Raw genomic sequence first — 25,300 nt, 5'->3', positions numbered from 1 at the left:
CCTGCTGCCCCTCCACCCTCTCTGTCACCCCCCTGGACCTCTCTGATCACTATTTCATCTCTTTTTCTCTGTCTCTCCCCCCTCTCCCTGCTCCTCCTACCCCAACTGTCACCTCTCGCCGTAACCTCCGCTCTCTCTCCCCCTCTGTCCTTGCCTCCACTGCTCTCTCTCACCTCCCTCCTATCGACTCCTCACAACTCTCCGTAGACTCTGCTACCTCCACCCTCTTCTCCTCACTCACCTCCTCCCTCGACTCCCTCTGTCCCCTCACCTCCCGTCCTGCTCGCCCCTCCCCTCCCCATCCCTGGCTCTCCTCTGCGCTCCGCTCGGCAAGAATCACACTGCGATCTGCTGGAAAGAAATGGAAGAGAACCAAACTCCCTGCTGCCCTAGACCTTTACCGCACTCTCCTCTCCTCCTTCTCCTCTACTCTCTCCTCTGCTAAATGTGCTTATTTCCAATCTGTAATCCAAGCCTCCACTAACAACCCACGTAAACTATTCTCTACCTTCTCCTCCCTCCTAAACCCTCCCCCCCTCCTCCTCCCTCCTCTATCTCCCCTGATGACTTTGCCTCCTTCTTCTCTTCTAAAATCTCAGATATCCGCAAACTCTTTAACATCTCTCCCTCCCCCGCACCCCCTCCCGCTCCAACTCCTACACCCACTGCAACCCCTACTAACTCACCCTCCTTCTCCACCTTCTTGCCCCTCTCAGACTCTGACCTCTCCTCCCTGCTCCAGGGTCACAAACCCACCACGTGTGCCTTGGACCCCCTCCCCACTCACCTCTTTCAAGCTGCTGCTCCTGCTCTACTCCCCTTCATCTCCTCCCTCCTCAACACCTCTCTACTTTCTGGTATCTTCCCCTCTGCCTTCAAAAAAGCCTCTATCACTCCCCTCCTCAAAAAACCTACCCTCGACCCCACCTCCCTCCAGAGCTACCGTCCTGTCTCCCTCCTACCCTTCCTCTCCAAAACCCTCGAGCGGACTGTACACCGCCAGCTCTCTGCTTTCCTGTCCAACCACTCTCTGCTTGACCCTCTCCAATCTGGCTTCCGCTCTGCTCACTCCACTGAAACCGCCCTCCTGTCTGTCACCAACTCACTTAAATGTGCCCGAGCTGCCTCTCTCTCCTCTGTCCTAATTCTCCTCGACCTCTCTGCTGCCTTTGACACTGTTGATCACTCTATTCTACTATCATCTCTTGCTGACCTGGGGATCTCTGGCACTGCTCTGGCCTGGTTCTCCTCCTACCTCTCCAACCGCACTTACCAGGTAACCTGGCGTGGAGCAACCTCCACACCTCACCCTCTCTTAACTGGAGTCCCCCAAGGGTCAGTCTTGGGTCCTCTCCTGTTCTCTCTCTACACCCGCTCCCTGGGCCCCCTCATCGCATCCTATGGTTTCTCATACCATTTCTATGCTGATGATGCTCAGATTTTCCTCTCCTTCCCCACCTCGGACTCCACCATCTCCTCCCGTATCTCTACCTGTCTGTCTGCTATTTCCTCCTGGATGCACTCGCATCACCTGAAACTCAACCTCTCTAAATCTGACCTCCTTTTCTTTCCCTCCTCCTCCCCCTCCTCTGATCTCTCTATCTCTGTTCCTCTGGAATCTACCCTCTCTCTCCCTCTTCCTCCGCTAAGAACCTTGGAGTCACCCTGGACCCCTGCCTCTCTTATTCCCAGCACATCTCCACTCTGGCACGCACTTGCCGATTCTTCCAGAGCAACATCCGAAGAATCCGACCCTTCCTCACCAACTATGCTACCCAGCTCCTGGTCCAGGCCCTGGTACTCTCCCGCCTAGACTACTGCAACTCCCTCCTGGCTGGCCTCCCTGCGTCCGCCACCCGTCCGCTCCAGCTCATCCAGAACTCTGTTGCCCGCCTGGTGTTCTCTCTGCCTCGCTTCGCCCACGCTACTCCACTACTCCGCTCGCTCCACTGGCTTCCGATCACCGCTCGCATCCAGTTCAAGACTCTTGTACTAGCCTACAGATGCCTTGACCAGTCTGCACCCAGCTACCTCCAGACCCTCATCTCTCCCTACACCCCCACTCGACCTCTCCGCTCCGCCTGCACTAGAAGACTAGCTCTACCACCGCTACGCTCCCCTGCCTCCAAAGCCCGCTCCTTCTCCACCCTTGCTCCGCAGTGGTGGAATGACCTTCCTACAGATGTCAGGACTGCCCAGTCCCTGACCACATTCCGACGCCTCCTTAAGACTCACCTCTTCAAAGAGCACCTGTAGAACTCCTCTGTTTGTATCCTGGGACACTATCACCCTTCATGTAAATGTGCTTTATTTTGCTCTTATCAGCCCCCTATTTTACTGCATTTAATCCTGTACTTCAGAATACTGTAATCTGCCAAGTTTTTAACCTGTAATACTTTGTATTTAATCACATCCTGATGTAACTATCACTATTTAATCATATCCTGATGTAACTATCACTATTACCTGCTGTATTATTGAATTGTGGTTTGTCAAACTTGTACTTTGCTTGAACAAAAGTTATTGTATTTCTTGCTCTTATTGTATTACTTGTATTGTAACACTTGAAATGTTTTTGCTTACGATTGTAAGTCGCCCTGGATAAGGGCGTCTGCTAAGAAATAAATAATAATAATAATAAAATAACTGTAGAATACTGTACTGAATGGCAGCAAGGGAATAAGGGTCTGCCAGCGGTGGTTATGGCAATATTAAAAAGATGCATCCTAATGGGATCGAACCTAGCTGAATCATGATTAGTGAGTAGACAATATCCTCAGGGGGAAATCTTTGTTCTGCGAAAAATCCCATAAACCCAACCACTTGTTTTTCCTCCATTCCCATGGTGCTGATAATGTAATTACTCTCATAATTATCTTCACTTGTGCCAGCCGCTGTAGACGGCTCATTCCACGACTCTAAGTGGCTGTTCATCAGCCCATTTCCCATTAATTGTAACCAATGTTTTTCCATAAATCTGTGTTTGCTGATTTAGAAAGCTGCACTACGTCACTGTGAGGGTCCTTCAGTCTTATATTTCACCAATTTCCTTCTCAGAATGCCTAGGCCCATTCACTGCCATCTGCCCTTAATTCTATGGTGCCTGTGCGCCCAAGACAGCAAATTGTCTATCCGCTGGAAGAGCTTGGCATTAATGCACCAGCCAGGCAGGTCGCCAAGGATCAGGTGGGTAGCAGAAGGCAGCTGGCCTGCTGTGGGCCAAGCTTGCAGATGGGCAAATACCACTGTCTTCACTTACGATGAGATGGTTCTTAATTAAGGTTTATGAAAAGGTAAAATCTCCTTCTACTCTCAACACTTAATTCCCCTTGCCTAGTAAGTGCAGCTTACTCTTAGAATAGAAGAGGAGGCAATTATCCATTAGAAGATACTGTATCTGAAACCAGGAGTCTAAGATGAGTAAAACATACAGTGTGCCAGTAAATATTTGTTCTGACTTGGCGATTGTAAAACAAGGTGCTTCGTACTAAAGCTTAATTGAACAATATTCCGATGCACGTCATCGCCCCTTGGCAACCAAACCAATACGTGAACGTGTCTCAGATGTTATGTGTTCTCGCTAGGGAGTTAATGTTAGACAGCAAACAATAGGAAAGTTGAGGATATTGATCCAGATGAAGGAAAACGTAAAGCTGGGCAAAAAAAGAAAAGGAAATACCAACCCTCTTACTTGGACTTTGGATTTACAAGTATTGGTTCTTATGAACATCAGCGACCACAATGTGCTGCTTGTGCAGATGTTCTTGCCAAAGATAGCATGAAATCAAACAAACTAAAATGCCATCTGTAGACCAAACATCCTGCCCTCAAAAATAACCAATGAGACTTTTTCAAACGAAATTTCAAGAACAGATGAAGTTAATGGAAGAAAGCAGCGCTACACTTGCCAAAGCACTTCAAGCATCGTACGCTCTCTCCTACTAAATAGTAACAAATGGAAAACCTCATGCGATTGGTGAAGATCTTGTGCTGCCAGCAGCAATTGAAATGGCATGGATAATATGTGGAAGGAAAGTTGCTGATCAGTTAAGTCTCATTCAACTATCTGACAACACAGTTAGCCGCAGAATTGCTGATATGGCAGAAGACATTGAGGAGCAGCTTGATGAAGCAGTGAGGCCAAGCCCCTTTTTCAAACTGTCCCCCAGCAGCCTCTATTCATGCTGCTGAAGGCAGCACGGCGCGCACCAGCCCAGCCGCCACAGCAGAGGGAGCCAGCGCCGCCAGGAGCAGAGGAGCTGCCTCTGCCTCCGCCACCTCCACCGGTAGGAACAGAGCAGCAGGAGCTGCCTCTGTCTCCGCCACCTCCACCGGAAGGAGCAGAGGAGCAGGAGCTGCCTCTGCCTCCGCCACCTCCACCGCTTCCTCCACTAGGAGCAGAGGAGCAGGAGCTGCCTCTGCCTCCACCACCACCAGGAGCAGAGGAGCTGGAGCTGCCTCTGCTTCCGCCACCGCCCGGAGCAGAGGAGCAGGAGCTGCCTCTGCTGCCCGTACCTCCACAGGGGGTACGGTGGCCGGAGCCCCAGAAAGGGGAGCTGCCGGCCACGAAGAAGGGGGACGAGGTCTGGAGACCACTTTCCCCAGCAGCAGTTTCGCTGCAGGAGTTCTTGTGGCCGGAGCCCCACAGGAGGGAGCTGCCGGCTACGAAGAAGGGGGAGGTCGGGGGACCACCTGCCCCCGCAGCTTTTTCGCTGCAGGACGGGACCAGCATGCTGTCAGCCGTGCCACTACCGGCAGGGGAGCTGACAGCATTTCCAGCCATGGGCCCACTGAAGCCTCCCTTCCCAGCCCGAGACTTTGGCCTGGACTGCTGGGTATTTAAGGGGGGAGGTGGCCGTTGAGGCCATGTGTGCTTTGCACAGGGGGGGGTATATGTGGCAAAGTGCCCGCCCCTGTGTGTATTTTGTGTGTTATGTGTTGCTGTATGTTGCGTGTGTTAATGTTGGTGTGTAGCCATTGGTACACGGGATATAAACGGGTCTGTGTTTCACGTGTATTTAAAAAGTGTAGATTTGTATTTAGGCACGAGGAGAGCACAAATCACTTCACGTGCTGGTTAAATGTAATATGTGAGCACGGGGTTGCACAGAATTAATTCACGTGCTGGGATTCAAGTGAATAATTAATCAGTAATTGAATCCCAGCACAACAGTATATATAGATGCACGTTTCTGTCACTCGGGGTTGGGTGTTCGGAAGAGGAGAACGGGAGAGAGAGAAGGAGAAGGAGAAAGAAAAGCAAAGTAAAATCGTAAACGTAAAGTGTTTGTTCTCACCGTGTTTGTTTGTCTCTCCGTGCACCGTTTGTTTAGTGTGAGTCCGTTTTGTCTGTCTGTTTATTTTGGCTACAAGTGCCGTGTCCTGTGTTTTTGTTACAACCTTTTTATTTTCTGTTCGGTTTATTAAATGCTGAGCGCGATCACGCGCTCAGCTATACCAAAACCCCAAGTCTCTCTGTATTCCTTCCTGCTTCTGGTCTGACGCCACCCACTCTGGCCGTCTTTGTGACACGCTTCTATCCAAGCTTCTCTGGATTGAACTGTCAGCCCAAATGTTGATTAGAGCAAATGTGTCTTCATCCCTGCTGCAATCTGGCTCATGGTGTGTCTCAAGCAACACCAATATGGATAAACAGAATAAACAGAAACATTCCTTGCGGAAATGAAACCTTCACGCAGGTGTGGCTGTGTTGTTATTTCGTCGACTTATGAACGGCCATCATGCAATTTATCTCGCTCAACCCGGGTCAAAGTGTGTCAGCCCACATCATGAGTTGGATCGCTGGGACCCGTGTTAACCCGGGTACGACACAGGTAAGTGGTTTCACACTTCGCAGGATTGTGACTCAGGCAGCCAGAACCTAGGTCCGGACCCAGGTAGAAGTGCCAGTGTGAGAGGGGCTTTATTATTTCTCATCATTATCATCAACCAATGGGTACTTTCAGTTTTTAGAAAATGATTCATGAATACAAGCTTTCTTAAAATAAAGGTTTGCGTTGGATATTTACAGTGATGTGGCTGTACATGTTATAATAAGTAATGTCTTTGGCCACTAGAGGGCATTGGTTAGTAATTCGAGGATAATTTAAGGAAATAACCATAGATTTCACAACTTCAAACATTTGAAGACATTGAAGAAGTTTTTAGTCGGAATGTTTGTCATTAAATTTGTTATATTCTTTTAGTATTTCTACAAAAGCAAACATTTCAAATGTATATAATAAGGAATGATCAGATAGAGCATTAACAATGTAAAGGCAAGTAAATAAACATCACTTACATCATTCTTATTTGCAGTTATTATCAGCTTCCAGGTACTGTAGCAGTCTGATAAATCCGGTTTAATTTAACAGAAGAGAATACATTGAAAAGAAAGAAAAAAAATCTGTTCAAAGTTTATACTAGCTTAGCTGACCTACAAAAAATATACTGTTTGTTTTGTGAAGCCTGTGTTAACACACAAGGGGCATACTGTAAAAAGGAAACTATTGCACTCAAAATGCATTCTTTTTTATTAGGGTGACACAATGTTCCAGCACAAAATTGAGAGAAGGGAACTCGTGTGCTTTTAAGAGCTGAATGTCATGCATACCATTTCTTTATGAGAGTCTGTGCTGTGATGTAAACTACTTTTCACACCTTCTGATCTCATTGTGAAATGAGTCTTTTTAATGGCAGACACCAGATGGTCTTTCTAGCCAGGGTATTGGGAATGTTTACCACGACTGTATTGTGTGTGAAAATATCATTCAAAGGTTATATCACCTGTGCTAAGATTAACAACGTCATACCAGCGCTTGTAAAGGTTTTCATTACATTTGCCTGACTGATTGAATTATTTCTTTCAATATGGAGTTCACATTTAAGCGTATTCATGGCAATGTAAAAATCGTTTTAGGAGTCCTGTTTATTTGAATGATTTGTACATCACATTTGACACCTTCATATTCTGTGAAGAAGCTATATATATGTCAAACAAAACTGCCTTTGCACCGAGGCCAGTGTCTTGAACAGTGTCCCTTATTGAATCTACTGGATTACGCCTCTAAAATTAGAACAATATAAATTGATTTGGTTGATAACTCTGCAAGATAGGAGCTTTTTACCAAGCAGCACTGAAGCAATACTTGAGTTACAGCACCTGCCCCTTTAATTGTCAGTATAGTATCAGATTACAGAGTGCCCTGGTTGCTGCAAAGCTTTACTGATTATGTTATGTTGAGTTTGTGTAACTTCCTGTGATTAGGGCTATTTCTGTGCACCTGCCAGCAGTACTCTGTGCTTTCTGCCACAGATGATTATTCTGTGTTGGCATTTTACACATACAGTAAAATACACATTTCAAACAGGCTGAATACAAAATAAAGGACAAATGTGAGGAAGGACAAGATAGCCTCTAGTTTCCACTGCTTGGTGATCCTGCGCTCAGATTCTTTTGTGTTGAGCACTGTGATTGCTCAGCCCACAATAAAAAGGGAAGGGTTTCTCCTGCAGTAATGCACAGATCTTTTTTAAATTAGACATCTGTGTCCAGAATTTAATTTATATTTACATTTTAAATGTTGTTTAGTAAAAAAAAAAAAAAAAAAAAAAAAACAGCAATAACTTAGTTTTAGAAGAAAAATGGGCCATATTTTCCCTTTTCTGTCAGTAATTCTACAAAGCCTCATATCTCATACACATTTTGAGGTAGTAACTTCTTACTGACCAAGTACATAAAGCCTGCAGTCTTAGGGCCTCATTCACTAAACAGCAGTAACGTGATTTGCACGCAGTAAGCCCCTTTACTGCGTGCTTTGTACACCTGCTGTATTCACTAACCAGTGGCAGGCAACCTAGCGCGTGGGAAAAGTACCGCATTTGAGTCATTTAAATATAATGAATAATTTTTAATGAGTGGAAATGTATGCAAATCACATCACAAAATACCGCGAGGGAGGTATGTGATATTCCAAACATATTCACTTAAGGGCACTAACTTTACTTGGTGCCTCAGCGTGTGTTAAAAGTACTGCTTATTGAAACCAGGTGGTGTCACAGAACCAGCAGAAGAGCTGCACAGGAGAGCAAGAAGAAGAGTCAGGGAGAGAGTATTTCAGACCAGGCAGACGTTACTAGGGCTGTGTGAGGAGGAGGAGGTAATAACTAGATACAGATTGAGCACAGATCATACTAGCCTTTATGTAGGGCCCTGGAAAATTCACAATATCACGTATTTGACTGCCTACCGTGAACAATGTGCATTTTATTTTCCTTACAGTATTTCACATCACTCTTCACCTCCCCTGTTCATGTCATGCTTTTATCAAGTAGAAGCAGCGCTACAGTAGCTGTACACGGTCCGGCGGCAATGCCATGCATTTGGTTTCTACGGAAACAGGGCCAAACAAACACCAGCTTCATGATTGGTGAATTCCTCATACTGTACAATGACTTAACATGCTAGTCAGAGGCAGGAAGTTTAAAATGGATGTTTAGATCGAGAGGTTGACTCAAGATGGCGACAGAGTAGGACAAATGTTATTGCAACTCAGAGAAAAAAAATAGTTAACTGTAGTAGTAGTGCTGCTCATTAAATTATTTGCATTTACTTTTGCGCCCACTTTCAATGTATATGAAAGACACACTCTATGGACAAGAATTAATATACTGAACTAGCAAATGGGAAAGAAAAACCATAATCTTGAAAAAGACAAGGCAAACCCCACTGCACGGCCTGGCTGCTCTGACATGGTGCATGCAGTTTGTGCTCCTCAGAACGATTCTCAGGGCGGATTCAGTAGCATTGCTATTGGAGCAGAAATAGAAGTTGGAAACCCTCTTTAAACAGGTATGAAGTTCTTACTGATTTATTGCAATCTTCTGAAAGTTTGAATAGTGCTGTGCAACTTCAGCCGCCAAACAAAAGAAGTAAGCATTCAAAAATGGAAGACGTCGTCTTGGAAAGGCTAGAAAGGCTGTCGATGGAAATGAAAGAAATCAAAAAAGTGTCAGAGAATGCTCATGTAAACAGCAGAAAGGCAGACAATACTGTTCAAGGATTGAAGGCAACTTAACGTCAAGTCCAAAACGATTTAAAAAAATCACTGCTATGCATTGGAGAGCTGGAAAAGGAGAAGATCGAAAACGAAGGATGAGATTGCGGCATCGAAATCAAAGACTGCTGTCTTGGAAAAAAAGGTAACAATTCTAGCAACCGCCAACAAGCAGCTCACCCAGAGAGCATTAGCTGCTGAACGATATAGTCGTTGCTGAAATGTACGCATTCAAGGGCTTTCTGAGAAAGTCAGAAGCATTAACGTCGTAGGCAAGAAATCAGCAAGACAGCCCAGACTAGTTATAGTGCAGTTTATCAGCCAATCCCATTGAGACATGGTTTTGGAGGCGGCAAGGAAATCGGTATACGAATATTGCAAGATATGATAAAAGAGGATCGAAAGAGCAAAAATATGGCCATTTGTGGAGAAGGCAAGAAAGAAAGGACGTGTTGCGTACTTCAAGGGACCGAAGCATTTATTGATGGGAAACTTCTCAAACTGATGGAGGATAATTGAACTTGCAGTGTTTTGGGGTTTGTTCATAAGGAACAAGTCATACACTGATACAGTACTGTACTGTGGTTCCTGTAACTGTTTGGAGTCAGGATGTTTTTTTCTCATATGTGGTAATGTTGTTTCCCTTTCAATTCGAAGACGACCACCAACGACATTATGTATGGGATATGCCTGCCCATTGGGTAGGTATCGCTTCCTGGGATGATGAACTCAGTCCCGCCCACCGAGAGATTAAAACCATCATCTCTTTTTCCTTCTCAAGATGGTAAGGTAAGACCTCTATGACAAGCTGAGCGTGTTGATAGAAAGAGCTTTGAGTCGTGTTGTATTTCCCTTGCGCTCGTGCTGAAAGCCGGCTTGCTGCTTTCCTGGAATCACCCACTATCTATTTCGAGTCTCTTCTTTCTGTTATTCAGCAGCCTCCTCGCTTGCATTGTAGGCTGCTCTGCTTTTTACTGTCTGTCGTGTGTGAGTGACTGCCTGTGCAGTCACCCCGTGATTGAGTGTCTATTTCTTTCTTGGGAGAATACAGTTCCTCCATGGGGCTAGGCCTTGCCGCATCCCCGCTGTCGAGTGATTCCCTCAGCCATCGTCTGGCAGCTGGAGTGGGCCTGTTGTTGGCTGCTGCTACACGTCCCCTGTCTCTTGTCAGGCCACACGGCTCTGTTCAGGGTCATGCTGTGGATAGCTGCAGAGCGGTTGTTATTACAGCCATCCAGCCATGTGTTCCTCCACCGGGCTCTGTTGCTTCATCCCGCTGTAGAGTAGACCTCTCTGGCTGTGTAGGCTGCCCACCTCGGTGAGTCAGGCCTTGTAAACAAACAACAGAGTGTTCTACCCTTTCTGTTCTACTGTGTTTTTGCTGTCTGCCTTCAACTCGCCCGCCGCGGCTTCGGTCCTTGTGTCTCCCTGGTGCATGCTACGCGCTGACCAGGTGTGTGACCATGTGGTTAGGGTAGGCACTGTTGCATAGCTGCCCCCCAGTGCTTCAGTACCTCGGTGCACGCATAGCCCCTGGTACTTCGGTATCTCGGTGCGCACGGTGCCCAACGCTACAGCGCCAGTGCACGGACACAGTGCTGCACGGTACACGGTACACGGTGCACATAGTGCTCTCGTTACTCTGTGCGCACGGTACACATGGTGCTTGGTGCCCACTGCTACAGCGCTAGTGCACAAACGCACGGTGCTGCACAGTACACAGTGCACATAGTGCTACAGTACTCGGTGGGCACGGTGCTTGGTACGCACGGTGCATGGTGGACACGGTGATCGGTGCCGATTGCGACAGCGTCAGTGTGCTAACGCATGGTGTTGCACGGTACACGGTGCACATAGTGCTTACGGTACTCAGCGCGCACGGTGCTCGGTAGGCAGGTGTCTAGTACCTTAGTGCATATAGCGCCCTCAGGTGCTCGGTGCACATGGTGCCTCGATGCCCTCTGCCTGTAGACGGTGCTCCACTCCGCTGTAGGCTACGTGCTGCCCCGGTCGTGTGACTGCACATAGTCCAGGCTAGACAGCCCTGTCGAGTTGCTGTGATTGAGACTGTGTGAAATGGCTCTCTCAAATTTTCTGGAGTTCCCCTGCAATTTAATTGCTGGAAGCCGGCTGGAATCAGAAACTCCCCTTCTGTGAATTCAGCTATAAACGCTGCAGAACTGCGCTGTGTTTACTCTTTTTCTTTTCAACAGCCTACATGACTTTGCAATTGCAGTCTGCTTTTCTAACCTTACAGCCCTTGCTGTTTTGTGTTTTCCTCTTCTATTGCAGTTTAAAAAAAAAAAAAAGAAAAAGAGATGTGTGATCCTCCACCGCCTTGCAGTTTAGAAATAAATAAATAAATAAAAAATAATACAAGTGTGATTCTTCCACCGGGACCCAGCTCTGCTGCGCCCCGCTGTTGAGTGGCATCCGCCGCCTTGTTGCAGCCTGTGCGCTTCCCTGTACTGCTCTCTTGATTGCCTACCGCAGCCACTTGAGCCTGTGTATCCACCCAGGTGTATGCTACGCGCAACCCCGTGTTGTGTTGACTACATGCGGTGAAGGCTAGGCGCCTTTCGTTGCTTTGGCGCCCTCGGTGTTTAGATGCTCCATGCCTCGGTGCTGAGCGCCACAGCATGTCAATAACACTTGCACTCGGTGCCCCGATTGTTCGGTGCACTAGTACTGTATTCTGCGTCACTCAGTGTCCTCAGTGCTTCTGCACCCTTGATGCCTGAGTGCTTCAATACACAGGTCTACACCCTCCGGTGTTTAAACAATGTCCTTGGGGCTGTGCAGACATCAAGCATGGCTAAATTCCACGCTTGCATGTCCTGCACAACGTCCCCTGCTAGCACGACTGAACCGTACGTGGCATTGGCAACCCCTGGCCAGACAGCAGGCTCAGATCAGCCGATAACGCCCCCAGAGCTGACCCCACCTATACCTGTGGTTGCCCCGGATGTCAGCATTGCTGAGGAGGACCATGATGCAATTTCGATTGCGGCCTCATGAGAAGGTAGCTCCTTCCTTCAGAAGCAGCCCCTACCTCCACTGACCATTCCTTTGGACCAGCGGTTGAGGAATTGCTGCAGCGTTCTTACCGAGAACACAAGGCATCTCGGTAGGTAGCCTCAGTGCTTCCCTCCTGTACTCTGGTACGGGAGAGAACGAGATGCTGGCACCGCCGCACTCACCAGGCTGTCCGGCCGGGTGAATGGTTTATCACAGTGGACCGAAAGGACAAGCATTTCACGTCCCTATTCATCCAGCACACAGAAAGTATCTCCGCATCACCTTTCAGGGGAGCATCTTTGAGTTTTCTGTGTTACCATCCGGCCTCTCCTTATCCCCCCCACATGTTTTCGAAGTGCATGGGTGTCATCCTAGCTCCCTTGCAGCTGCAAGGGATCAAGGTGATGAACTACCTGGATGACTGGTTGATCTGTCCCAGTCGCAGGAAGGAGCAGTGGCCCACACAGCGATTGTGACGAGCCAGTTAATACCGGTGCAAAGTACAGTCTACTTGGATCTCCGGCTGGATTCCCTTACGATGCAAGCCTACTTGTCGGACAACAGAGTAGCTGCCATTCGCAACTGTCTGGCCCTGTTCAACAAGGGTTCACAGTACAACTGGCGTTGTGTTAAAACTATTGGGTCTGATGGCCTCGGCTTCATCACCCACCCAACTGGGGTTACTCCACATGCGCCCGATCCAAGTGTGGCTCAGTGCCTTTCGGCTGCACCCCAAGCGCGACAGACACCATCGACTGACCGTGTCTCGCCTATGCTGGGAAGCTCTACACTGGTGGAGGCAAGCCTCTCAACTGAGCGAAGGAGTAAGGATGGGAGTGATACACAACCATCAATTGGTGATGACAGATGCATCCAACTCTGGTTGGGAGGTGGTCTGGGCAGGCAGAGGAGTTTGTGGACCCTGGTTGGATCACTGGACATCCCTGCACATAAATGCGTGGGAGCTGAGAGTAGCCCACGAGTGGCCCAATGCGTTTTGTATGCTTTCCCGCCGATACCCCTGCTCCATGCCTTCTTGAAGAAGGTTCGGGTTTTTAAATTTCTGCCAGCTGCTGCAAGCCTTTAAAAAAAAGCCAGTTCCCTTTTGATTTTTCTTTCTTAATATTTGGTACAGTAACACAGCAATATAGTGTTAGATTTTTCCAATAGCCTGTATAAAAACCATCTGTTTCCCTGTCACATTGTTTCAGCCTCACATCCCTCATACAGATCTGTGCTGCATGCTCACAAACCATTCAATCAGGTTATGTCACATTTGACCCCAGGGAGGCTTTGTGTTTGTTCACAGAAACTACCGCTTATTGTTAAAGGATCCAATTCCACTTTATTAATACAAAATTAAACAGCTTAAGAGTGCTTAATGGACCTTTTAATTTGTTCGGTTCTAATTTGGGAAAAGTAGCATGTGCTTTCCCCTTTCAATAAATCCAGTTAATTAGAAACATATGCCCCAGTGGTTCTCAAATAAACTACTATATTAATCATAGAGGTTGGATGAAAAATGTTTTTAGACTCTGTGTTCCATTTCTATTTTGAAACTCTTCTTGAGAAAATGTTTTATAGCAATTCAAATTCAGCCTTTGATTATTATAATAATCTTTATATTGTGCCTTTCATAGTGGACCACCATCACAAAGCGCTTTACAAGATACAAGACTAGGGCGTGTGAACTATGCATCAGCTGCAGAGTCACTTACAACAACATCTCACCCGAAAGACAGAGCACAAGGAGGTCAAGTGATTTGCTCAGGGTCACACAATGAGTCAGTGGCTGACTTAGGATTTGAATCGGAGACCTCCTGGTTACAAGGCCTGTTTCTTTAACCACTGGACCACACAGCCTCCTAATGTTTGATATTGTTCATTGCCATGCTTGTAGTGTTTTATTATAATACCATAAGCCAGGATCTACAAATGCTAGCAAGAAGCCTGAACCATTATTTTGTCAAATAGAAAACCAAATTAGGCATTTAATTAAATGATCAGTCTCCAAATATATTCTATTAGTATATATAGACTCTGCTAGATAAAAGTCTAGATCTTAATGAAATGGTATAATAATATGGCAAAGGCTTATACTGTTGCCTGGTGAAATGCAGTTTTGTGACCCTAAAGGTGCAGCACATTGATACAAGTGGGTTAAAATAAAGTAATTGTGTTTTTTTTTCCCACTGGGAATGTTTCGAAGGTCATTTTTACAAAGCTAGTATTACATTTTGCTTTAACTGGTTCTTCATAAACAAACACTTCATTGGTAATATAAGGTTTTTACATAGTAATGAGTTTGTTGTAGGAAAAAAATCACATGTGCCTGTCAGTCATTTTCAAACTTTTTTTTTTGTGTAGGCTGATTAGTCTTTCAGGCATTTGTGTTTCATATTCTGTCTTGAAATAAGGTGCATTATGGGAGTAATCCACCTAATTCTTAACGATGAAGGACTTATTATCTAAGAGATTATCAGAGGAAAATGACAGCTGTTGGATAGAGGGATGTTGTGAGGATAAGATGACCTGTATGCCCTGATTGCCATTGCTATAATGTACATTCTGATTGCATTGTAACCACCCATAGGTCATAGGAGGGCAAAACAATTCACTTTAGTACATGTAATAAGAGTTTCTGTATTTTCAATTAAATTGACACATTTGTTGTTAATTTAATGGTACAGAAGTCTTTACATCTTTATTACTCAGGGGTGTTGTAACAAATACTGGTAGCAGTTCAGACCTTACTGTACCCAGAGGTGTGGTGACAGGGTGTGGCGGAGTGTCTCGCCCCTATTTATTATTATTTGTATTTTTGTTTGCGGCGCGGATAAAAGCGCTGCGTCTTTTATTATTTATATTTGAAAACCTCGTGAGGATGCATGACTGATCAGCTACTGATTATTTAACTAGCTGACAGTCATGCATCCTTACCAAATGCATGCATGTGGCCGAGGGGTAATAAGATCATTAACAGCTAGTTAACCCCTCGGCCAGAGTATAAGAACCTGCAGCTGTCCGTGCTGCAGGGTTGGTTTTTGAGTGTAGAGAGTACGGGAGAGCGAGGAGACAGAAATTAACAATTGCTAAAACGTGCTGGATTAGCCAGCACGACACTTACTTGTTTGTCTGTCAGATTCGTATGGCCCTCGTGCCCTTTTGTTTTGTTGTTTGTTTAAATCTTTTGTTTTTGGTTTGTTTATTTAATAAATCCACACTGAGTGCCGTTGCATTCAGCTTCACCCACCCATCCATTGTTTGGTTTCAGTTACTTCCTGGTCCGTGACGTCACCACACCTCACCACTGCGAGCCATCCTGCCACACAGGGCTATAGTGCAGGTGTCCGTAAGAACTCCCCTGCATAATATGCATATACAGTAGAGCCTCATTTATCCACACCCCACTCATCCGTGACTTCAATTATCTGATCTGATCATGAGATCCTCAAGTTTTTGTTGTTGTTGTTGTTGTTGTTGTTGTTTTTTCTTCTTTAATCAGTTTTGCTTTGCCACATAGTTGCTGACCAAGCCAAAACACAGAGTGTTTTTTGACAACCTATATTCACGACAGAGATATGCCTGGGTTACTGCTTTTTTCAAGCAATCAATATAGTTTCCAGCTTTGTTGCAACATAAAATTATTTTAGTTTCGGAGGCAGTTACGCAGCGCGTGCTTCTTATTAAGACAAAAGAGTTGACTTCACTGTGGAGGTGGCATCCTGTGTGTTCAGACCGGGATGTTGACAGTGTGTGTTTATATTATCTTTTTTAGTTTTTTTTATTTGGGGTCCAGGGACCAGGTTTGTTATAGCCGAAGGTTCGTTATAATGAAGGGTGTTATAGCGAGGATATTCTGTATAAAGTATATTCAAGGTATGAACTCCTGTTCTTGTCATAGCACCTTCTCAATTGTGTCTAAAATTCACCTGTATCAATTTAAATTTATGGTGCTATAAAAGGTGTATATGCTAAAACTCAACAAGCAAAAACTAAGAGTTTCTGGATTCCTGTAAAATAAAAGTCACCAACAGAAAAGTCCCAAGTTTTTACTGCAATTCCAGTGCACATGAATTATTTTTAAACCAGTGGCCAAATATGGACTGATATTGAGTTATAAAACATTGTTATTACATTAATATCAAGAATTAAAAAAATGATGGTATTATATAACATTTACCTCTGTGTGCCAAGACATTTGAAAGAATTACTAAAGCCCCTTTCACACTGGCACTCATACCCAGGTTCTGGCTACCCGGGTCACAATCTGGCTACCCGGGTCGCAGTGACCCATCCCAGGATGTGGGTCGACATGTTTTGACCCAGGTCGAGCGAGACAAAGTGCATGGCGGCCGTTTGTAAGCTGACACAATAACAAACAGCCACGCCCGCATGAAGGTTTCACTTCGGCAAGGAAACTTCTGTTGATTCTGTTTAGCCATATTGTTGTTGCTTGAGACACAGCATGAGCCAGATTGCAGCAGGGATGAAGAAACATTTGCTCTAATCAACATTTGGGCCGACGGTTCAATCCAGAGAAGCTTGGATGGAAGCGTCTGTGACAAGCTGCTTCCGAGGCATTGCTACATGCATTGTGTATTTGCTTCTGTCAACCATGTCGATCCTGTTTCTTCAAAAGCAGTGTGAACTCCTGTAGCTGACCGGCAAGACACCGGGTTGCGACCCGAGTAGGGTCCTCAACCCGGACAGAGCATGCCAGTGTGAAAGTGGCTTAAGAGCATTCATCTCTCTGTGCACGAGTACACTGGAATCATCCCAAACTGCCTCTTTCTTACCAAGTGGGTTCTGATTCTCATTAACTCTTAATCACCCTGAAGTATACGAGTACGGGCATGCCCTTTGACCTTTTAAATAGATCACTCATGCTCTTCTGTATTCAGTAACCGTCCTGTCCTCGTCATCAACCCAGTCAGTCCCCTTCTAAGAAGTGTGTGGTTAACTATACATCGGCAGCCATGTGTCTGTTGAAACAAAAATGATTCCATTTGAGTCCCTTTCCAAAGGCATGCCTGAAATCTAAAATTGAACAAATTGAAGACTAATGCAACAAATCACTGAATGCCTTAAACCACATCAGCAGAAAACAAGCTCTTGAGCCAAAGGTGACAATTGATGCCAGAATCGTTGTTATAAGAGCCTCGGATACGAGAATGCTTCCTTTCTGGTATTTATTGATTTATTGAATGCAATTCCTATTTTTTCTTTCTAATTATGTTTCTGATTAATTGATTCTTTTTTAATTACTGCTTGGTTAGTTGTTTGCTACATCAAATGGATTTCCTTTCTACAATCTGCTAATGCCCTTAAGTCGACTCTTATGAGTGGATTCTGACCTTAGGACGGGATGAAAGAAAGCTTTTAATATGACAGGTAAACAATTTGGTAATGCTTACCACAAAATAGGATAACATTACTAATAAGGCCTTGAAACTACATGACAATTCATGACTTTTGTTTTCATTTTTTGGTTTTAGTGATCTTGGTTTGAAAGGGCTGCATTAATTCGTGTATTAAATCCAATGTCTCTTTTCTCATAAAAACAAAACAAATTATTGTTCGTGAAAAATCCATTATTCAGAAAAAAAACCTTGCAATGAGATATTCTGTAAAACTAGAAAAACAAACATTTTGCCATAATGTGTCTTTATGACATTTCAGGACACAGTTCGATCACAGTGCAAGGCAAAACACAAATCCATATGCAGCACTCTCAACAGGACCAAAAACGGCATTGATGTTGTGTTCTATAGTAACATAGCAACATAATTTTTAAAAAACATGATTTTATTTCAAAATAAAATTCAGTACAGCCACTTCAGGTCCCAAAAAGTAAAATGGTGTTAAGTTGAAATATGTTAGCCCAACGATAATGTGCCTTTAGTGTGTAGCTACTGTCCCTTTCAAATGCAGCTAAGCATCATTGTTCTTCATGGTCTTATTGAGAGCTCTGTATTTGGTAATAGTGTTTGCACTTCGCTTTGCACTGTGATCAAAATCCATTATTATTATTATTATTATTATTATTATTATTATTATTATTATTATTATTATTATTATTATTATTATTATTATTATTATTATTATTATTATTATTATTAGTAGTAGTAGTAGTAGTAGGATAGTGATAAGGTGTTGAAAAAAAATGCAAAAGACTAAGCCAATGGATCCCTCCTGCTATTTAACAGATATTGTGTAGCAAATTATTTATAGATCCAGGTATTGTTGAAATGTCACAGCATAATAAGAACCAGGAGATTTTGTGTAATTTAAATTTGTTTTATAGAAAAACAAAAAATAAAGAAGTTCACTTTTTTGTGTTGCTTTTTGCAGTCTTTGAATGGCTCCCATGTTGATTCTTCACCGTCCTATTCAATTCACACAATGTTTAACATTTGTATTGCTTCACTGCTGGGATAATCAGTTTACACTGCAATAACAATTGCCATTGCTTCAGTACAGTGTTACTCCATTTGCACCCTTACAAAGCTTCCTGTTGATGCTTCAGTACCATTTGCACCCTGATAAGCATCTTGATTCTCAAGTAGAGGTGCACTTAACTTGAGCATGGGGTGACTCAGTAATAAACTCGGTACTCAGTAGTAAAAATATAGGAGGCAGTGTGGAGTAGTGGTTAGGGCTCTGGACTCTTGACCGGAGGGTTGTGGGTTCAATCCCCAATGGGAGACACTGCTGTTGTACCCTTGAGCAAGGTACTTTACCTAGATTGCTCCAGTAAAAACCCAACTGTATAAATGGGTAATTGTATGTAAAAATAATGTGAAATAATGTATAATGTGATATCTTGTAACAATTGTAAGTCGCCCTGGATAAGGGCGTCTGCTAAGAAATAAATAATAATAATAAACATCTGTGTTGCTTCAGTACAGGACAAACCTATTACACAATTAGAGAGGAGCTGCTCAAAAAATCTTGTTTTGTTCATTGTATGACCGCCACTTACATCATGCTGTAAACTTTCGTAGTGCTGAAAGTCAAAGTTCATTTCCAAAAATAGTGGACTTAAGAGATGGAACGAGCACATTGGCACTCCAACATCACTAGGTTTCCTGTTACATGTTTATGGTCAGGGTTCAGTGTGTATTCAACCAATCTTTATGTGCCAGTGGTTATGTTTTTACTTTCTTAAAATGTAAATGCTGGTACAAACAGAGCAGAGCTATATATTTATATATGCCTTATGTAACCTAAAAGTTGTGTGAAAGGTTATCCGCTGTTTTGTTTTTTTTTAAATTTGGAATCGCCAATTATTTTATGTCATTTTCTCCCTAATCTGGAAAGCCTAATTATTGTTTATTTCAACCTGGCTCACCGCTGCCACCCCTGCGCTGCCTCGGGAGAGACAAAGATGGACACACGCGTCCTCCAAAACGTGTGCCATAAGCCATCCGCTTCTTTTCACTCTGCAGGCCTGCCATGCAGCTACCTCAGAGCTACAGCATCGGAACACCACGCAGCTCCGGGCAACTTACAGGCAGGCCAGTCTACAGGGGTATGGGGCGCATGTGTAAAAAAAAAAGCATTCATAGTCTTTTTTTCCAGATTTAGCTTAAATCTTGTATTTTTTCCCCAGATTTATAAATGTGAAAATAAATAAATATTTTTTTAAATGTGTACATTCAGATATAATTTATAAATCTTAAAATATTTAGCAACTTCTCAACATTTAAATGCTAAATCTTTATTTTAAATATAAATATAATATATATATATATATATATATATATATATATATATATATATATATATATATAGTTATTAAATATTTATTTTGAGAATCACGATTTAGCTATTGTAAATCTGGATTTGGTTTACTTAACAAGATACTGTGGCCGGAGTCCCACAAGGGGGAGCTGCCGGCTGTGAAGCAGGGGGGAGGACGGTCAAACCCACAGACAGCCGGGCGGTTGCCAGGATTGCCTTGGCCGGAGGAGCCGGCCTGTGTGCGGTCAGCCTGGCCACTACAGCTGTTGGGGTGGGAGGAGGACCTAAGGGGGGAGGTGGCCTTTTGAGGCCATGTGTGCTGCAGACAAGAGGGGCATATGTCACGAGGAGCCCTGCCCCTATGTGTATATTGTGCGCTATTTTTATAATTTATTTTTATTATATAATTTAAGTAAATATGACAATATTATTATTATTATTATTATTATTAGTAGTAGTAGTCGTAGTAGTAGTGGTAATATATATATATATATATATATATATATATTGTGTTTTGCTCTTATTTACTATTTGAGACCGGCAAAAAAGCCGTTCTCAAAGTGTAGCTGGTTGAATCCCCATCCCTGTAAAGCTCGTGGGAATGTGGCTGGAGCCTTAATAGGTAATTAAGACTCCAGCCACAGATATAAAAGACCCTCTCCAAGCTCATTATTGGAAGGGGGTTCAGAGTGGAGAACAAGTGTGGAGAGGAGGTAATAAAGTTTATTAACCAGCATGATACTTGTTATTGTTTGTTTGGCCAACGTGCCCTTTTGTTTTGTGTTTGTTTAAATCTTTTGTGTATTATTTAATAAAAGCTGAACGCCGTAGCGTTTCAGTTTTCACCCACCAGTGCTGTGTGTGTGTTCCTTTCTTGTCAGACGTCACCACTGCAGCCATCCTGTTCACAACCCCCAACATTAAAAATGGTAAAATAAACTTTTTTTTTACTTTTATAACAAAAGGTGTGCCTTAAACAGACGTGTGACAACTTGTTACTTCAAAGAACTGCTGAATGATAAAAATAACTTGTAGTGTTTGGTACACATGACTGGCAAACATCTCACACAGCTGCCTAGTTTGCCATTCGCAAGCATGCTGTTGGTTATTTAATTAGGCTTTGGCTGTTTACACTTGTCACAGATCATCAATAGCGTTGTGTTTTTGCTGTCACTAATTAGTTGACTAATGAAATAGTTAGTGCCTCCTAACTGATCGCACAGCTAAGTGTAATGGATGGTTTAGTAGTCTCTGTTGTCTTGAGCGATCTGTCTTTGCCTTCAGTGTTGGTTTGTATGGGCTTCCTCCAGCTGTTAGCCCTGTTATCAGGCCAGCTCCAAATGGCTGCTCTACGACTTACCATGTGTTTAGTTTCAATGGGTCCCCATCACTCAAATTGTTTCCTTACCTTTTTTTTCTTTTTTTTTAATGAATAGGGAGACAGTTGTGACAGTGATGAATGTGGACGATCTTGGCCACTAGCTTGTAGTAAGTCATGGTCACAATGGGCACTGTCATTGACTGATAACAGGGATAAAGCACAGATTGATAATTGGGTCAAGTTCAACCTTACAATGAGGGTTGTCGTTAGGCTTTAGCGATTTACCAATTGCTATATAGTCTCCAACTGGCAGAAGATTAATATGTCCACAGCAGGGAAGGTTTGCATACTGTAGGTTTAAATTTTTAAATACTTTAATATTAGATTTTTTTTTAACCTAGTGTAGTAACAGATTTCATGTTTTCAAATGATAATTCATGTTTGCTGCAACATGTGTGTCTTTCAAAACTGCACATATGATTGGAAATACACTATGTACTACTATATACTTCCTATGTCACATAAGCAATACATTTTGATTAAATACTGGGTGGATGTATAGCTTTTGTTTTAGGTTATGTTAAAACATTCAATGCTTTCCTTTATTTTAAAAATGACAATCATATTCTACTCTTATAGGTCAGGGAGCATCTGTGTACATTTTCTTACTGCTGCATATTCTACTAACCCTAATCCTTACTTTTACTTCACTATCTCTCTGTTCTTTTGTTTTTTTTTTCCTTTGTATCCACAGCAACCCCAAATCCCTACTGCAGCTGTGGGTCTCTCTCACATCAGAAAGTGCAAATGTCTCGACTTGCAGGATTTGTCTCGTTGTCATGTGGTGACGACAGTGATAATTGTAGTAGGTCAATACTGAAGGTGTAAAATTGGACGAGTCAGATTAAATGTAGTTAGTTTCATTTTACCAAAAGTGTTTGGTTTATAGATGTTCTGTTAATAAGATTTAGTGATATTCGGCATACCCCACTTTATCAAACACACTGTATAACAATGCTGCCATTTGAATGTAGCATTAAATGCAGTGTACATTTGATTTAAACAATGGCTAGTTTGCACCAGTTATCCCAAGGGGAGTGTTAATGAGTATTAATCTCAGTATATCATGGTCTTACTCTTTATGAAATATGTTTTGTTGTAATAAAGTAATACAGCATTTAAATGCACATCATGTGCATTTGCACAGAGGGCTTCATTTTTCTAATCCATACTTTAATATATATCTAAATATTTTGCTGTATTTATATGTAGATTTTTATAAACTCACCACAGGATAGATTTTGAGATTAAAATTGCAAACTTCATTAATGTTTTTTTTTTTTTTTTCTTCAAGCACAGGTTCATAGTTTTTATTGAAATATGTGCCTGAGGTTGATGTAGAATTGTGTTCCCTTATATGGTGTGATGTTTGTTCAGGATGCCTGTTTCAATAAAAGCTTGTGACTTATACAGTGACTAGTGAACGACTTTATTGATTTGGATTTTATCAATTGAAATGAGTTGCACATTTTCTTCAGATGATTTCACAGATCTGATTAGTGCTAATCATGGACTGCCTTACCTAGAGTAACATTGGATAGATTAGTGCTAATGAGAGTCTGTGAACCCAGCTGTAAACTGGTCCCTCAGACACCCAGTGGACATGTGTTGGTGTGAGGTACTGTGTTAAACAAACACTAGATGAGTCACAGAGTCTAAAGCTTGAACCAGTCTTCCTGCTTATTGCGCTAATGTCTTAAACCCCGTTCACACTTCTGTGCTGGCCAGGGCCACTGCATATTTAGGTCTGCAACCCCGTTCACATTTGCGGTTTAAGGTGCCTTTGTGCGTTCACATATGTGACTGAAAAGCAGGCCTAAAATGTGGCAAATTGCTTTTTCTTTTTATGGAACGATAGCCTGCACTCGAATAGAAGAGCTACACTCAAGAACGAGGTAGTATTAATTAAGGAATTGTTAACTTTACTGGCTGAATAATTTTTTTAATGTCGCTGAGACGGCTCAGTAGCGGCATTTGTGTGTGAAAGGGGCTTTAGTTTTCTAACTTTACAATCAAAACTGCATTTTTTGTGAAAAGCAGTGGCCTGTTCACTGTTGAAAAGGGATGAACAGGGGCTAAATGAACATGTATTTACAAAGATGATGCTTGTATTGGAAGGCAGTAACCAAGCGGTATAGTGGCTAAGTGGTTGGGGCTATGAAATACTGTTTTGCATCCCAACATTGCAATCAACACAGTGCGTTACCAATGGAGAAGGTTAGAGGCTAATCTGAGCACCTCAGTCCAATACCCAACTGGAAAATGTAAAAAAAGAAGGTACCACATCTCTATTAGAATATTCTGGTGAATATCAAACTTCATGTAACTAAACACAATGAAAATCTTTGTGACTAGGGCCTGTACATGGATGTTACAATTGTTCAATCATTACAAACCTAGTTCTTACTCATGTAAATTGAAGGTAAATGTCACCACTGGTGGTAAATGATTATAAAAACAAATGGAATTAATTATTACATTATTACTTGTATTAACTAACTGCAGATCTAACAGCTTTTGGCACCTTTGCTTTCTTAAAATATTTAATTTTATGGTACAGAAACAAAGAAGGGATAAAGAAAGAAGTTCACAGCACATACCTTCTAAAAGCTACTACTTGGGTGTTTTTGTTGGTATTTACAAATATCTTAATGAAGAAATATTGGCATCTCCTATATTTCACAGACCATTTCTTAAAATAAGAAGAGACTATTTAGGAGCCTAACAAATGGCCAGCTGGATGTTTGTCTCTATTGTTCTGTACAATTGTCTTTGGGTTCTGCTGCTTTAAGCATTCTGCATTGAGGTTCTATCCCTGTGTTATCTGCAGTGTAAGGGCACAGCATGATAGCAGGGTCGAGGCACCAGGGGACCACTAGTGGCTTGTCAGATATCTAATTAGCCCCTGCAGTCCATTATTAAAAATGTCACTTCTAGCAGCCACTGCTGTAATAAGGACTTTGTATACAGTGTACACTCCTCCCAAAGCCAATGTTAGTTCATCTACATACAGTGCTCCCCCTTTATAAGGCAGCCCTTTATACAGCGGAACAGGTTATAAGGCTGTACAGTCATGGCTCCCATTTGCCCCAAAATGTCATTACACTAACACTAGTATCCCTGTTATAAGGCAGAACACAAATAGCAGGGTGAGGTCTCTTAACTGTGACTCCCGAATACAGTGTTATAAAGGGAGGACACTGTATGACATTCATTCGGATTCTCGCTACACTGAACCATCAATTGAAATTTGAAAGTTCTACAAATTGTACTTTTTAAATTGCTCTTTATGTAGCATTGTATACAAATCATATGTTGCCTGTTTACTAGTCTTCAGATGATGGTGTCTGTTTTGGCAATTCATAAACAGGTTAAGTTTGGTAAAATGAATTCTAAAGCTTGACAGACCATTCCATGCTGCCACTGCTATAATGACAAGTTCAACTTGAGTGTCCTGATTGTTTCGGTTCTGTGCAGCATAGTTTTCAGCAAAGCATTAGTGTATGCTTCCATTATTCTATTCTATCACACAATAATCTTGACAGCTTTGTTATTTAGTAGTGAAGTGTGATAGGGTCCTGGTGGTATACTTGCCTCAGGTAGCCGAGGAGAACACAGAAGAGACTGAGGTAGAGATTGACGTTGATACGCCGACACAGGCGCATGGGATTTAATCAATAAACATAAACAAAAAGTAAACAATAATGTCATGTGACGCTACCAGCGATGGTAGCGCACAGAGGACGATACACGACTGTACAAACACTCAAAATAAAACACAATACAACAAACTATAAATCAAAGGTGCCGTGAAAACGGCAGGCCTTGCAGCAGCCCCGATCACAGCGATCGCTATGTTTTTATACTAACGCTCTGCCGAGACACGCCCACCTGCCTGCTGGAACAGCTCATTGCTTTCAGCTGCTGCTCCACACAGACAGGTAATCGTCCACGGCGGAGCGCAACATCAGTTAAACAGTTAATTAAATCAATTTACAACAAATAATGCAAAAATATACAATAAAACTACATATTTCCCCATGTGTAGGGCTTCCGCCCTGCCACATGAAGTCATTCAGAAAAACATATCCTTTTTGTT

General features: G+C 43.0%; 1 pseudogene; it reads left to right on the top strand.

Annotated features, from left to right (window-relative positions):
• The window catches only part of LOC117403229 (cilia- and flagella-associated protein 61-like), a 48,772-nt pseudogene that overhangs the window by 14,110 nt on the left and 9,362 nt on the right, over positions 1–25,300 (top strand).

This window comes from Acipenser ruthenus, chromosome 5 (assembly GCF_902713425.1).
Source record: "Acipenser ruthenus chromosome 5, fAciRut3.2 maternal haplotype, whole genome shotgun sequence".
Lineage (NCBI taxonomy): Eukaryota > Metazoa > Chordata > Actinopteri > Acipenseriformes > Acipenseridae > Acipenser > Acipenser ruthenus.
The sequence above is the reverse complement of the archived record's forward strand: the minus strand, read 5'-3'. Positions and strand labels throughout refer to the sequence as shown.